This window comes from Rhinolophus sinicus, linkage group LG03, assembly GCF_036562045.2.
Source record: "Rhinolophus sinicus isolate RSC01 linkage group LG03, ASM3656204v1, whole genome shotgun sequence".
NCBI lineage: Eukaryota > Metazoa > Chordata > Mammalia > Chiroptera > Rhinolophidae > Rhinolophus > Rhinolophus sinicus.
Window position 1 is genome coordinate 42,109,048 of NC_133753.1, and position 16,349 is coordinate 42,125,396.

General features: G+C 43.1%; 1 long non-coding RNA gene across 1 annotated transcript; it reads right to left on the reverse strand.

Moving 5' to 3' along the window:
- Window positions 1–422: 422 nt before the first annotated feature.
- On the reverse strand, window positions 423–11,998 carry LOC141570559 (uncharacterized). Its single transcript, XR_012494682.1, has 3 exons — window positions 11,863–11,998; window positions 10,759–10,854; window positions 423–528 (listed from the first exon to the last, which is right to left on the reverse strand). It is a non-coding gene; the product is annotated as an uncharacterized LOC141570559 (long non-coding RNA).
- Between the last annotated feature and the right edge of the window lie 4,351 nt (window positions 11,999–16,349).

The window sequence follows — 16,349 nt, forward strand, 5'->3', positions numbered from 1 at the left end:
GCTAACCACCCTGCCACAAAGGATCAGGGGACGCCTGGGAGAGGTCTCCTTTTGGAGGAGTGCAGTATAGAGGAATGGGATTTAGTCCTTTGGACTCTGTCTTGAGGGAGGAAACAGTGCATCTGCATTCCGAAACCACAGGAGGGGGCCTGAGGGAGTAATTCAAGATTCAGGTTGCCTCCAGCAAGGGCAGACCACCATTTTCCCCACCTAGTTGGATTTGTCTTTACCCAGATTAGCATATTGTTTTATTCCAGCGCATAGGAATGGAATTGGAAAGGTAATGTGGGGGACTGTCAGTAGTGAGGTATTGAAAATGGATCCTGCCAGCCTGAGAGTTGATAAGTGAATTGGGGGCTAGAAAACGAGCAACATGAGGTTAAAAGGCAGGTGTGACAGATGGGTGATGTGTGATGCCACTTACCTGGGGGTCAGCCGGAGTACAGACAACTCATCTCTTAGGACAGCCAGTGCTGAATGGAGCTGCTCAGGAATGAGCCTCTGGACCTCCACCTAGTGGGGGTTGCACTGTACACAAGGAAACCATAGGCCACTTGTTAGAATGCAATTACAGCCAATTAGGGAGCCCCCACAGTAAGGCAGTGTTTCTCAAACTAGGCTGTACATTGGATCACCCGGAAAATTAAAAGCAAACAAAGGCCATGTTCAGGCTTCATCCCAGTCCAGTTGTCAGAGGCATTATATTTTTGTTAAAGGGCTCCAGATGATTTTAATGTTTAGCCTAAATTGAGAGCTGTTAGGAAACCTACCACCTATTTTGCAAGGAAATGAGCAAAAGGAGGAGAAATAGAAAAAACTATCCGTGATTAGAGTGGGCCTATACTGTGTAGGTAGGGAAAGCTTTGAATCCAATGTGGAATCTTCTAGGAAATAGGTTTTAAAATAAACAGGATTGAGCTTTAGAAACTGACTCAATATCTGAAAATTGTGAGAATCTGGCCAAGAAGGTAAAGATGATGCTACTTAGGATAGGAGAATTCAATAGCTGGAAAAAGGAAATTGTTAACAGGTGTAGTTACCAATGATTTGGGTCTTCTCTATGTGCCGGTCATAACTTGAGAGATCTTTGAGGCTGCGTAGCTTTGAATCTTAAACTGCAGCAGCTGGTTATGGACCAAAGGTCCATAGATCGTGTTTGGTAAACTTGAGAGTGAAGTTAGGTTATTTTTAATTCTTTTAAGAAGTATTAATCTACAATGATTGGTAGTAGGATTTTTTACACAGCATACCTTTTTTCTTGCCCCTTTCCTTGAAAGTTTTCTTGTTAAACTGATGCCAAATACAATGTTACACTCAGACTACAGATGCGGTATTCATTTAAAGAAGAATGAGGGTCATAGAAATATGACTGTTGTTCTGAAGGTTCCCTGTAGATGGCATTGCTTGACTTGTGTCTTTAAATGGTTTATAGAAAGGAAGTTGTTAAAATAGAATATTTTGAAATGGAATCATATTTGCATTTTAAAGGTGAAGTAGATTTTAAAGAATAAACCTACCTACATATTATGAGTTGCTTTCAGAATTGTGTGTTTGGGTTGCTCTAATTACCACAGATTGGATGGCTTATAAATAACAAATTTATTTCTCACAATTCTGAAAGCTGGGAAGCCCTAGATCAAGGTACCCACTTCCTCACAGGCAGCTACCCTCACTACAACTTCATATGGCAGAAGGGCCAAGTGATCTTCCTGAGGTCCCTTTTATAGGGCCCTGTGGGGACAGAGTCCCAGAGAGCAGTTTCCAGGCTCTCGGCCTCACATGGGGGGGCTGACTCGGGTAGTGGATGGCCGTCAGCTGTGGCTGGTTGACCATCAGCTGTAACCAGTTAGCCAATTTGCCACTGATATAACTGCCACAGCTGCGTTGGTTGGTCAGTTGGTTGGTTGGCAGGCAGAGAAGCGGACAGCAGGTTGCAGGTCATGTGGCTCCAGCCTCCAGTGAGACTATAGTGGTATGACTCCTCTACCTATGGCTCCGTGGGTATTCCTTTTTGGCCTAGACATATCCTGCGTTCTTATGTGGGGAGCGGGAGCAAAGACCCCACAGGCCACCTCGCACGACGGATGGCGCAGCGAGCAGGGTCTCCTGCACGATAGGCCCTAATCCCATTATGAGAGCTTCATCCTCATGACCTGCTCACCTTCCAAATGAATGCCTCACCTCCAAATACCATCACATTTGAATAGGTTTCAACATACGAATTTAGGGGGAACATGAACATTCAAACCATAACAGTGAAAGTGAAATTGGATTTTTTTCCTTATGAAATTATGTTTGATTTATCTCTTTGTCCATTGCATTCTGATAATGCCTTTTGAATGTTTTAATGTCATTCATAAAGCTACATAAATTGCAACTAAAACTATTTCTCTGCAATAGGTATCTTCTGTGAGAAACAGGCATTTAAGAGGCTAAATTCAAGTTCTAAAAATTAAATTCACCTTGAAAGTATCTTTTATATAATGCATGATTTTAAATCTGAGGTACTTGAACCTTCTAATTAGTTTTAATTAGTTTTTCAAACCATTGTATCTTCCTCACTAGAATAGTAAGTAGCTTTTACGTCGAAAGACTGAAGCTCCATCTTTGGCTATCCCATAATCCTATAAGCTTTGGCCAGCTATTTGACTTTCAGTTTTTCTTTTTCTTGAAGGAATGTCAGGGTTTGAAAGAGTTTTTGATTCATTGATAATAAACATTGTAAAAGTAGAATATTCATTCAGTTTTCATACCATAGAGACCATCAAGCTAATATGAACATAGAAAAAATTAGTGGCAACAAAATTTTACTGAAAATTAAGTAATGGAAAAGTAAAGTTTTCACTTTACATAATTTTGGGTAGGAAAGCAGTACATTCTCAAATTATTTTCACCAGTTAGGTTAAAACTGTTAGGTATTTTGGATCGTTTAAGGCATTGTCTTAGGTCTTACGTGTTGGTGAAGTTCTGTGAAGATCTAGTGAGTCCATCAATTGTGAGACATATTTTATGTAATTATTAATAACAAGATAGTTTTCAAAATAATAGACTTAAGAAGTGTTAGAGCAAATTATGATAATGTTTTTCCCATGTGCATTCTGAAAACAGTGTGTCAGAACACAGGCCCTGAGACCAGAGTATCCCAGTTTGAATCCCAGTTCCATTTCTAGCTGTGAGACCTTGAAGAAGTTACCTAAACTCTGTGTGCCTCAGTTTCCTTCTATATAAGGTGAGGATCATAACATTATCTACCTCGTAGTTTGCCATGGGGATTAAATCGGTTTAATACATACAATGCAGTTAGGTACCTAGCACATAGTAAGCAATAAATGTGATTATAGTAGGGGTGGAATTATTTTACATGTGGGGACTGGGATCGTGTGTTAATGCAAGTTAATTTTTATGTGTTGCAGTGCAAACTTTGGGCATCTTTTTGAGAGTGTAGGCCCCATGTAAACCACTCGCTCATCACGGTGGGAATGGCACCTGGGGTGGGAGGATGTGGAGAACACTGTTCCCTAGTACTGTTATTTGAACAAGTAAACAACTTTAGAAAGAAGGAAGAAATCACAGTGGAAGAAAAAACTTTGCTATTCATTGTCATGGTTCTAAAGCAAGTTCCATGGGCATTCAAAGGCCAGTGGAAGCAGAGGAAATCCTCATTTCTAGATACAGGAGCCTGGGCTTGATGGCTGGAGCTCTGAAGTTAAAATTCCACTGCCCTGGACCCTTAGCCAGTTCTTCCTTCATGGTTCTTATCTCTGTCAAACTGAGACCAGTTAAATAGCAGGTAATTAAAGTACAGCAACAGGTCATTTTCTGAAGTCTGGGAACTGATGTATCTGCATAACTACTTTCAGACTTTAGATGCCTTAACTCTAAAAGAGCAAGGTGACTCTAAAATACGTAGCAGTTGCCTCCTGCATAAACAATCCTTTACCGTGTAATAAGTATACGTGGCGGGATGCAGGAGCTTAGCTTAATTAATCCCACAGGCCATCTGACAAGAATGAGAGGCAGAACCTTGAGTTATATCTGCTTCTCCATCAGCTAGTGTAAAGTGACTTTGGCACATGTGCTTTAACTGCATTGTATTAAATTTTCAAGACCTTTTTGTTTTCAATTAATGGAAGAGATCATCATGAACACTAAATAGCTGGTCTTAATTTTTAGAAACGTGTGTTCCCTATAACACACTAACTTATTTTGATGAATAAGTTCAAACTTTAATATTCACAAGGTTAAAAACAATGGTATTTCTTCCTTGCAAAACAAAATGAAGGCTTTTGAAAAAAAGCTATTTCTAGATGTAGTTCTTACAGGCCTCAATGCTTGAGTAGTTAGCACATTTCTTTCATGTTATTAACTCTAATGAAGCACTACTGGCCGTCTGTTAAACCCTTGATGGGTCAGTGCTTTTCAACTCCTGGGTGTAAATTTTTTAAAGTTTAACTTACTCCGATTTGTTAATCTACTGAAGTCCAGGCATTAACAGTCTGAGTTCCAGGTCTGCATGTTAGCTCGTCATTGCTTTGATAAATCATTGTCAGAGTTATGCGTATAAAGTACAAACAAAGTCATGTATCTACACTCAGTACCTGACCTTGTTCTTCTAAGAATGTGTCCTGAAAACTTGCTTGTATGGTGTGCACAGTGTAGCTGCATATTGGGGTGTTTCAAATATAAACAGCATATTTTATCCAAAACTTAGATGAGAAGCTTTACAATTACATTTATAGTGAGTATAAAGAATAATCTCGTGGCATATAATTCTCAGCGAACATAGGCCTGGTTTCTTGAAAGTTAAAAGCAGGAAAAACAAGTTACACACTCCCACAAATAATAAATGTTTAGCCAGAGAATGACTTTGGATTTCAGTGACATTTATGAATGTAGGAACACAATGTGCTTTTAAAATAGCTGTCTTCTTTCTGAATCTTGTTACGAGATTAAAAAAAAAAATTCCGTTGTTCTTCATTCTCAAGCATGTATTTGATATGCACATTCAGTCTATGATTCTGTCTGAAGTAAGTGTCTGGTTGTTAGCCTGAGATTCCAAGGAAGAGGAAAGAACAGCAGAGGCTTAGTGTGGCTGGTGAACAGAATTCCCAATGAGCTCTGGAAGCCCCAGTTCAATTCTAAATCCTATCATCTTCCCTTTATGCCCCATCTTCCCTTTATTCTGTTTTTCTCTTAAGTGAGAAACGTTCACCTGATCATCACCTAATCTAGCTGCATGTCCTTGGGCAATTAAACTCTGAAGGTTAGTGTCCCGTTGTGTAAAATGAGAGCGCCATAGGGCTGTGGTAATGGTTAAACTAGATAATATACAGGGATGAGGGTAGGGAATAAGGCATTTCCCAGCAAAAGCCACAACTGTTCACTATGAGAATTCAAACTGGTAAACTCTTGCAAAGTAGAGAGGAGCAAAGTCTTCCTAATGTGGTCCAAGAAAAGCAAACAAAAGCCTACTTTTCAAAAAGGAGGGATTCCAAGTTTAGCAGCATGCCTGTCATTTACTTTTATGTCCCACTGTGACTTCTTCACCTCCTCTTTAGATTCTACCTTCATCACAGGAAGGGAGTAAGAAGTCACAAGGGGGAAGACTCAAGAGATTGCTTTTACCAAAAAGGTCCTGTAAAACATTAATAGGATACAAGGCAGTCTTGACTTGGTACTTTCCAACAGAATGTAATACCAAAATAAAACAGAGAAATAGCCCCCTTAGAAACTACAAAAGTCCCAAGGCAGCAGACTAGAAGAGGTTGTAGACAGCAGGAGCAGAAGTCAGCAGAGAAATTCTTAGAGACTCCTTAAAATACTGTAGAGGGGAAGCAAATTGCTATTAAAGTGTTTCCACATTTAACCTGAAGCTGAGGTCCCATATGTAAAGCGTCTATCTAGAACAATGCTCAGTGTAAAATATCCTAAATATATTTATATTCTCTTCCCTGCTTCCATTATCAAATCCACCTTCCGTGATGTCTCTGAAACATTTGACTAAGCATTTGAATAAATATTTACTCTTTCAATTCAGTCAACAAATAGGTATGCTAAGTGTCTGGGATACACATCGGTACTCTGTTAGGTACTATGGGCAAATAAATCAATAAAATGCAATCCATACACTTAAGCTGCTCACTTATCCATAATATGATAGGCATACGCAAAAATAATTGCAACTCAGAGAAGTGCAATAAGGTATAAATTAGCCACAGCAGCAGTACGAAGGGGGGTATGGTTAACTGCCTGCGTTGATCAGGGAAGATATCACCAAGGGACCATTGAGCTGATTTTTAAAGGATGATTGGAATGCACTGGACAACCTGTCAGGTGATTGGGATGCCCTGGACGACCTGTCAGGTTGTTTGGGATGCACTGGGCGACCTGTCAGGTGTTTGGGATGCCCTGGACGGCCTGTCAGGTGATTGGGATGCACTGGACGACCTGTCAGGTGATTGGAATGCACTGGACGACCTGTCAGGTGATTGGGATGCACTGGACGACCTGTCAGGTGTTTGGGATGCACTGGACGGCCTGTCAGGTGATTGGGATGCACTGGACGACCTGACAGGTGATTGGAATGCACTGGACGACCTGTCAGGTGATTGGGATGCACTGGACGGCTTGTCAGGTGATTGGGATGCACTGGACGACCTGTCAGGTGATTGGAATGCACTGGACGACCTGTCAGGTGTTTGGGATGCACTGGACGACCTGTCAGGTGTTTGGGATGCACTGGACGACCTGTCAGGTGTTTGGGATGCACTGGACGACCTGTCAGGTGTTCTAGACAAACATCTGCAACTGCATCGCATGTGGTGTTTGTTGGAACATAGGGTATGTGTAGCAAATGACTGATTGGCAGGCAGGGAGGCAGGGGGAAGACATGGAAAGTCTGGAGGATGGACTGGAGGGGGGCAAAACATGAGGCAGATAGATCAGGAAGGCAGCATTAACTGGTCCAGGTAGGAGACAGTGGGGTGGGAGGGTCTGAACTCACACAGCAGCAGTGAGAATAGAAAGGGAGGGAGGGATTTGAGAGCCACTGTGGACCTACACTGAACAGGAAATCGTGGTGTAGGTGCCCATGGAGCATCCCGATGGAGTCAAGACCTCCACAGCCCATATTGTGATGTGCCCTTGTGTGCATATCAGAAGGTTCCTTCAAAATACTTCCTGTTGGAAAAGTTGTAATATACTAGTTTTATTAGAACCAGATATTTTATTGCCATCGGCTAGAAAATTGTCACGTGTGCATGTTGTACAACTTTGGAATCAACAGTTATAATTTTAATTTTTGCTTTAACTTCAAAACAATAATTACAATGTGAATCATGTCCCCTTTTAGTGGTACTCTGCAGTACACAGCCTGAGCATATTGCAACCTGGGTTAGATATAAAGGGATAGGCGGCTACATGTATAGGTTTTGGGGCAGAGGAGAGGGTGGATAGTGAAAGATGAGGTCTTATAGATCACCCTGAATGTATAGATTGAAAAAAAAAAAATACAATATGAGACCCTGGGAAATAACAAAATTCAAGGAATAGTTGGAAAAAGGCAACACTAAAGTGAAACTTAAAAACAAAAAAAAAAAGATGTATTGGGGAATATTGTGCTTTTCCAGGGCCAGCAGCTCCAAATTGTCCTTCAATCTGGTTATGGAGGGCGCAGCCCAGCTCCAATTCCAGTTGCTGTTTTCAATCTTAGTTGCAGGGGTTGCAGCCCACCATCCTATGTGGGAATTGAACCAGCAACCTTGTGGTTGAGAGCTCACGCTCTAACCGACTGAGCCATCGGCCAACCCTCCAGAAGCTCAGCGGCAGCTCGTCTTCAATCTAGTTGTGGAGGGTGCAGCTCACTGGCCCATGTGGAAATCGAACTGGCAACCCTGTTGTTCAAAGCTCATGCTCTAACCAACTGAGCCATCTGGCCGCCCTAAAAGTGAAATCTTGAAAATGTCTTCTCCCTGGGCTTCAGCCACAGGCAGTTCTCAAATATGTTGATGGTCGTAAAACTCCCGTTTGCGTACTTCATGCACTGAGTCCTCCAACCTACCTTTCGTGTGCCAAGTTCAGATTTTGTATGTCTGTCCCCAAATCAACATAGTGATACTGCCTGCCAGTCAACAGTTTAGTTGCCTGCAGGACAGTGGTGCTTGGACAATTCTTTTAATACTTTGTCTTTATTCTAGAAAAAAGAGGTTACCCCCAAAAAGACTATGTCATTACTAATGATAAGAAGCTCAGGTCTCAAATTAATACCACTTAAACCATAGTAGAAATAACTGGTGCTCAGAAAGCTGTAAATCTTTAGCTTTGATGGCTGCTCACTGGATGTAGTTTGATTGTGAGTTCACTTGTGAAAAGAAGCAGAATATGAAATGAAGAATACAGAACCATCACTGGAAATTAATGAACATGGAGGTCTAATTCATCTTCCCTTTGGGAATGGAATACCCCTCCTGTTAGACTTAAGGAGGTTCAACTTGCTTCCTCTGCCCAGTGTCTGGTTGCTCAGTTCCTTTTCCTTGTCTGTTGCCTACCTCACGATTCCCCAGAGTTCTGTCCTTGGAAAGCTCACCTCTCTGTACTCTCCTTCCTAGATCCTGCAACTCTCATTCTCAATTCTCCAACTACAAGATTACTGGAGAAGTCCCCTCTTGAGACCTCTGGCTCTGATCCCTCACCTAAGCTCTGGCCTCACCTCTTCACCTGCCTGCCTTGTATCTTCCTCTACTTGCCCAACTAGCAGTATGTCCATTTCTGAGTAAAATCTCTACCATCTGCCTCAACATAAAATCAGCGTACCATGCAGTCTTCCAACGAATGGACTCGCAGTCTTCCTCCCCTTTCTGATTTTACTGCCATTTCCTCAGGTCGAATCTCATTGCCTCTAATTTGTGTTCCTGTGATAGTCTCCCGCTTTCAGTGTCTCTCACACACCTGTGCTAACAGCGGTGGCAGTGCACTCTCCTAACATGGAGTTCCAAACTGTTTTTCATCCTGCTCCCCAAAGCCTGTCAGGTGAAGTAGAAACTCCCACCCTGGTATTCAATACCCTCTTCAGTGGATCTCCTTTTGCTTCCCTCTTGCTGTCTCACCAAAGTGGACTTGTGCATACACACTGTGCTTTGCTGCTCTGTCTTTGCTCGTGATCTTTTCATGTAGTGGGCAACTGTGGCTGTGACTTCCGTCCTCTCTCAGACCTCCCAACCATCTGATAGAGACCAAATTTCTGTCTTGAGAACCCACCACACTGACCCCTCTGCCTGCCCCATGACCAAGCCCTGCCAAACAGTCTCATGTCCCCAGCCACAGTTTAGGGGTGGGTGTCACATGATCCAAGCTACCCTCACAGAACCCTCCTGGATAAGAGGCACTTCCTCTTTTCTGGGGTAGCTAATGATAAAGATAAAACAAGCCTCGAGCTGCCCAAGAATAAAAAGTCAACACAGAGGAAAGCAGAGTCTAGAAGCAAAGAGAGAAATTGGGACACTGTAATGATGATTCAGTTTGAGCCTCTGAAACCAGCCATGCCTAAAGCCAGCTGCCCCTCCTGAACTCGCCGGTTACATAACCTAGTTACCTTTGTTCTACTGGTTTGGGGTTGGATTTCTCTTCCCGGCAGTGGAGCAGGTCCTAACTGGTAGAGCCTTCAAACCTTTCTGCCCTTCAAACCCTATTCTTAATCCTAAGATCCTGTCAACCACTACCTTTTCCAGGAAATAGTCTGCTTTTTGAAGTCTTCACTTTATCCACAATACCAGCCAAATCATCTTGGCAAGTTGATTTACAGGCTTTGTAGAATAGTGTTGGTTGCTGATGATACTGTGGAAATCTTAACCTATCAAACTACAGAAGTAAACATAGAACTAGACAGAAAGCAAAAGCAAAGAAAAACCCATAGTGGGAGTGACTTAACTGTGTTAACAGAAGAGCAAATCTAGCACCTTTGCCACCCAGAAGGTGTTCACTCCTCTACCTCTCCATCCCCATGTTGGGATCATTATTTAAAGGGAATAACTCAAGAGTTCAGAAAATGAATTGCTTGGGAGAGTGAGTGGGTTCTGGCTTGAGACGAACCCCTACGGTTATAACGAGAGGTTACGTTTTGTGAGAATTAACATCTATTAGGAGAGGTTCTTGGGCAGTGAGGTCTGTGATCCGGAGAGGAAAATTAGGAACAGAAGGTGTCATCTAAGAAAGGTTCAACTTTCGTGCTGCTTTTCTCTTGGGTGAGGGGGAAAGTACACATTTAGTGTCGTTTTATTTTTTAACCTCTTTTATTGTAATTTCCTTTAGTTATGCAGCTTTCAGGAAAATTTGACACCTGGGTATAGCCTACATATGGTGACAGAAAGTGAAGAGGCCAATATAAGAAACATACTTGCCCCACATCCACCCTCTGGGGGTGCCCACAGGAGGGGAGCAACGTCCTCTGCATGGGGACAGGTCTGGAAGGACCAGACCCAGCTTAACAGATGGACAGTGCAGAGCTAGAAGGGCCAGGGAGAGCACCCACACTGTGTGGGCCACTCAGAGATGCAAGAGAAAACTGCCCCTTTCCTAGTATGTACCAGAGGAGGGCCCTGGAACGGAGGCAGAGCTGACCCTGGGGTACAGATGTTCTAGACACAATACACAGTTTACCGGACTTTAGACGCAATAGTCCAGGGCAATCAAGGTATTTGAAAGATTGAAGTCAGACTAACTATTTTATATCACCAGATTTGAAACTCTGCAATTTATACTCACATCATCTTATTCCAAATAAGTTGGTAAGGTAGTTCAGAAAATTGTGATTTCTTGTATGGGATGCCTGAGGTCCTTGTGTTGTGTCTATATGGCATCCTGAAACCAAATTGAAAAACAAAAACAACTGAAACAAGACCGTGAATTTCAAAAGTTTTCCAGAATGATCCCTGACTCTCACAAGGACTAATTTATAAAAAGCATAAACTAACTATTCACTTATTTTTCCAACAAGAGTCCTGGGTTGATTTTAAAGGCAGCTTTTGATGATTGACAGAACGATTGGCTACAGTTATAGGAGAATTAAATGACCAATCAATAGGAAACTGTATTAAATGTTTGGGTTGCATATGGATGGGCTTGGGACTGTCAGAATTGATATAAGTGCTACCGTATGTGATTTTGCCTAATGTAATCCAGGCTAACATAAGACCCAAGCTAATACTGCCACTGAGCAATTCAGAGCTTTGCATTTAGATGAAGATCTCTGCCCAGACCTGTGAAATGTGAGCAGAGAGTATGGTGTGTGTGTGTGTGTGTGTGTGTGTGTGTGTGTGTGTGTGTGTGTGTGTGTGTATGTAAGGAAGGGTGAAGGCTGTCAGTGATTAATTGATAAAAGGCTGGAGGAATTCTTCGGCTTCATTTTTCTTACCAATGTCTTAAAGCACAGACATAACTTGCCAGATGTCCTTGAAAAATGTGACCATTATTCTGCAGCAAAAAGAATGGCATTGTTTGCTGTCCTTCAGTGAGGACCCTGGCAAGGAGAGTGGGATTCTGTAAAGAGAGAGCCCAGGATGCGGGCCTGCTCAGCCTCCCCAGGTCAGGAAGAGGAAGAAATCACACCAGCTTGTGAATCTCTCCAGAAACACTTTCCCCACCGCAGGAGAGGACCCATGACTAACTCATCCATAAATTCCCAGGGTATTTTGCTACCATCTTTCCAAACACAATCAATGCCAAGTATTGACCATGATTAGAAGAATGACCACATAAAACCCCCTCGGGTCACCCTGTCCCTCTCTTGATTAAAGATTTGCCCCAGCACCACTTGGTGAAAACTTCCTGGACTATATAGAAGCCAGAGGGTGAAGGCTAAATTCCTACCTCTGTTGCTGACTCGTCGTGAGTCCTTGGGCAGACCCCTTGGTCTGAGTTTGTTTCTTCATCCACAAGGTGGGGATGACGGTGGTGGTGGTGGTGACATTTGTTCTGCCTCCCCACAGAATTTTGAAGATGCTCAGGTAAGAAATGGATGTGAGAGCCAAATACCAACTTGGAAGCTGGATGGACATAGGAGTTACTGTTTGTTGCAGACGGTTGACAAAAGTCTTGATTCCTTCCCCCTCCTCAGCCAGGACTGCTCCGTTCAGGAAGGAACAGTCAGTTCTCCAGGAGTGCTGGTCGTGCTCTCAGGTCACGGCAGCTTCTGTGGATCTGCTTCTTCTCTGAGCCAGCAGGGATTCTCAGCTGAAGGCTCCCAGAAGGGAGGAGACTGTGGATCAGGCTTCTGCCTTTCAGACTTTGGTTCATTTGGGGCCAAGTCTTATCAGTCTTTCCTCTCACTCTTTCACAGAACATATCCAGAGACCTCTAGAGTCATTGTCTCTCCTCATTTGTGTTCAGTGGGCCAGGCCCTGTGGTAGGTGCTGGGGACACCAGCAGGTTGTTTGGTGTCATATAAAGGAGCCATTTCCTAAAAGGAGCGAGTACTATAGGACATAGCCCAGGACATGCTAAGCATTTGATAATTGTAATTTATTATTATTATTATTATTATTATTATTATTATTGGAGCATAGAGGAGTGGCCTGGTTTTGCAAATGTGTTTACTTTGGCTCCTCAAAACTATCAAAGGAAGGGACTCCTCAGCTCAACACTGTCTATTTCATTGTTCCAGAAAGAATTTGGGGTTGCAGATCTTCCCAGTCAGGCTGTAAATGCTGCTTTGCTTTGTGGGAGCTCCAGGGTCTGGTTTAAAGCAGCTCAGCCCATGGAAAGCCCTGCTGTGTAGACTGAGGTGGACAGTGGACACTGGGCTTCCAGGGGGGCCAAGGCCCCTGGGGGTTCTTCCCAGGGCTGAACCTCAGGGGAAGGCTTTGCTGCAGTGGTGTTTCCTCTCAGCTGCCAGCTTTGCTCAGAGACAGGAAGTTCTGTGGCTGCCTAAAGGGCTGCTTAAAGGACCCTGTGCCCAGCGTCCTGAAGGTGGTGGAGGACCCTGCAGAGAGTGCGGAAAACCACCCTGAGATTGCTGCGCACACTCCATGTCTTCAGAGCACCACTCTCCCTTTATAGTGGAGGAAACTGCGGGCGCAAGCCAGGGAAACCCAGGACCTGGTTCCGACTTTGGTCCTCCAGACCCTGGGACATCCCACGCACCCCACACCGATGGACAATCTGCGTGGTCCATTTGCAGAGTCCATTTGTCCACTGACGCCTTTCTCCTTTCAAGAACACCATCTTTTCCAACGAAAGAGGTCCCAGAGTACTTATTACATGCATTCATTTTGTGTAAACCCCAAGTGGTGGCACAGTGGTTGGGTTCCCCTTTGGTCCTTGCACCTCACTATGGCTTTATTGATTGGCACTCAAGTAGTCACTGGGTGGAAACAGGAAGGTGTTCATCTAGCTCACAGGCCTCTCCAAAAACTCCCATTTGTCCTGTTTGTCCAGTATGGCTCTGGTAACATTTTTCACATTTCTCCCTTGGGAGCTCCATGGCCCCTCTTTAAAAATAAGCCCCCTGTCTTGTTTGCATCCTGTGCGATCCTTGCACTTATTGCTCGAGGAATATCCTGCATTATCCAGTCCAATAATTCATCCAGCCATCTTTTCTTGAGCACCTACGATGTGTGGGGTAGGTCCTGTAGGGAATACAAAAAATGAATGGATGTGAATGAAAAGCGAGGCACTAGAGGGGAGAAAGTGAGCTAGTAGTAGCCTATTTCATACAGGTTGGTGGGAATGAGGAGAGTCGGGGTTAGAGAAGCCTTGTAGGAAAGAATGAAAGGGGAGAGAATGTGGCTGAAGAAAAAGGAGAGGGGGTTATTGGGGGGACGATTAGATAATTGATGGAGTGGAGTGTGGGGGAGCCCAGAGAGAAGGAATGAGATCCAGAGCACAGGCAGACAAATTGATTCTGGAACAAAGGAAGGTCACCTCTTCAATAGGACTAATACAGGTAGGAGAGAGGAACGGAGGGTCGGAGGGAGGAAAGGAGGTAAGGAAGGCGATGTAGCTAAATTTGGACAAGAATGTGGAAGAGAAAGGAGTTCACTACTAATGTTTCTCGGTTTTCACTGCTGAACGAGGAGGGGACTTGGGCCTCAACATTAAAAAACTTACGCTACTAAGGAGCCATTGCTGGTGTGACTTGGAAGAGGAATTTGTGACACAAAAATGGCCATGTGGCCTGATTGGGGTGATTCCGGACAGGGGGGCAAGAAATGCAAAGTTGGGAAACTGGTGTTATCTCTAGGGTTATCTTTCCTTCCCTCCCCCATTCTCACTCCATTTTTCAGGATCTGAGTCTCCCAGGGGAGCACTCCACCCACTGGCCTTCCCCAGGTTTGGAAGTCACCCCCCTCCTTTCTTCCCTTAGATGCCGTTTATGTTCCCTATCAGCTCATTGCTGCTATTGTTTCCGTAGGTGCTCATGGTTTGGGGTGCTTTTCTCTCTCAGGTAACTGTGTGATATTCCTGGTGGGGTGGAGAGGTGCCATTAGTTTTTGGTCACACAGGGTGTACATCTGCTCTGGATCAATATGCACAATTGGTATTCTGAGGGAGACAATTCAACAAAGTATCAATTTACCATATGACCAACTTGTCAAATTTACCAAAATAACCAGTTTACCGAAAGCTTGTTTCAAGGAGTACTCATATTCATGGATATGTTTTCTCAAACATAGTCAATGAATATAAATATATCCTTTATGCACAGTCAATGATTCTCTGGGGGTTCCAAATGAGCCACCCAAAGATGTGCCTCAGTTGTACGCGTATGCAGGTTATTTTAAGGTAAAGGCAATTTTTGCTTTGGGCTCAAGAGAAGCTTCTGCCCCTTCCTTGATGGGAAGGAAGAATGTGAATTAGAAGCCTTGCCCATAATAAGCAAGTATCAGAGATAACCTCTTGTGACCTATTTATATGGCAGGACAAACTTCTATTTACTAAGCATCTGTTCTTCTATCATCCTGCAACAACGCTTTGAAGCCCCCAACGCACCTTACCTCATCCCTAGCCCAGGATGTCTTATGGGCCCAAGTTTCCTTTCTATCTCTGAACCACTCATGCATGTGAGGTCTCTGACCCTCCCATGTATGTGGGGTTCCCATACATATGTATGTGTTAAATTTGGTTATTTTTCTCTTGCTCATCTGTCTCATGTCTATTTGATTATTAGATCAGCCAGAAGAACCTTGAGGGTACAGGAAAGTTTGTCTCTCTCCACAATTGTGAAGCTGTCCAATTAATAGGAATATGTTTTTACTGCGAATATAGTTAATAAATATATTTGTTATAGGCTGAACTATGTCCCTCCAAAATTCATATCTTGAAGTCCTAACCCCCAGTATCTCAGAATGTAACTATGTTTGGAAATGGGGTCTTTAAAGAGGCAGTTAAGGTAAAATGAGGTCATTAGAGTAGCCCCTAAGCCCCGTATAACTGGTATTTTTATGAGTTGATTCGGACACTGACAGGCACAGAGGGAAAGAGATATGAAAACACAGGGAGAAGGCAGCCATCTACAAGCCCAAGAAAGAGGCCTCAGAAGAAACCAATCCTGCCAACACGTTCATTTCAGACTTCCAGCATCCCTGTGAGAAAATAAATTGCTGTTGTTTAAGCCACGTAGTCTGTAGTATTTTGTTATGGCAGTCCTAGCAGACTAACATAATAATCTTACAGCTATATTTTAAAATATGAGATGTACTTGTATTTCATCCATTTTAGGAATGTGTGATTTGTCAAAAGGTTTGCATTACAGAGTAGTTTAGATTTCTCATAAGTATATTTAAGAAGATGTTCATTTAACATATTAAAAGTCTTAACATAAAAATTTTCAAATTCATTGACTTTTCAGGAAAAACGTTTCTTAAAACAAGATTTCAATAAACATGGCAGATTGGTCATTAATTTCCAGCAAATTTTGCTGCTTTCCCTGTGCAGCCAGTGTGATTAGACTGTCCCCCTGTGCAAAGGGACTGGCAGTGCAGAAGTTAGAGGTCTGTAGTAGAAATTCTTGTTGCACTCTTTGAGTGCACACCAGGCTAGGTGCCTCTCCAAATGTGATTTTCTGAATTCTTACAACAGGCTTAGGAGATAAACAGGTATCCCATGGTACATACAAGAATATCAAAACTTAAAGCAGTTAAAAAAGCCCCACGGGCACAGAACTAATCAATAGAAAGAATATACCCTAGTTCTGAAGAGACCCAAGTATAAGTCCCAGCTCTGCTGCGTCCCAGCTGTGTGATCCAAGGCAAGTGGTTTCACTTCTCTATACCTCAGTTTCTTCCTCTGTAAAATGGGGACAGCATTACTATTCACCACATGGGATTGTTAGATGGATTAATGAAATAATATGTGTG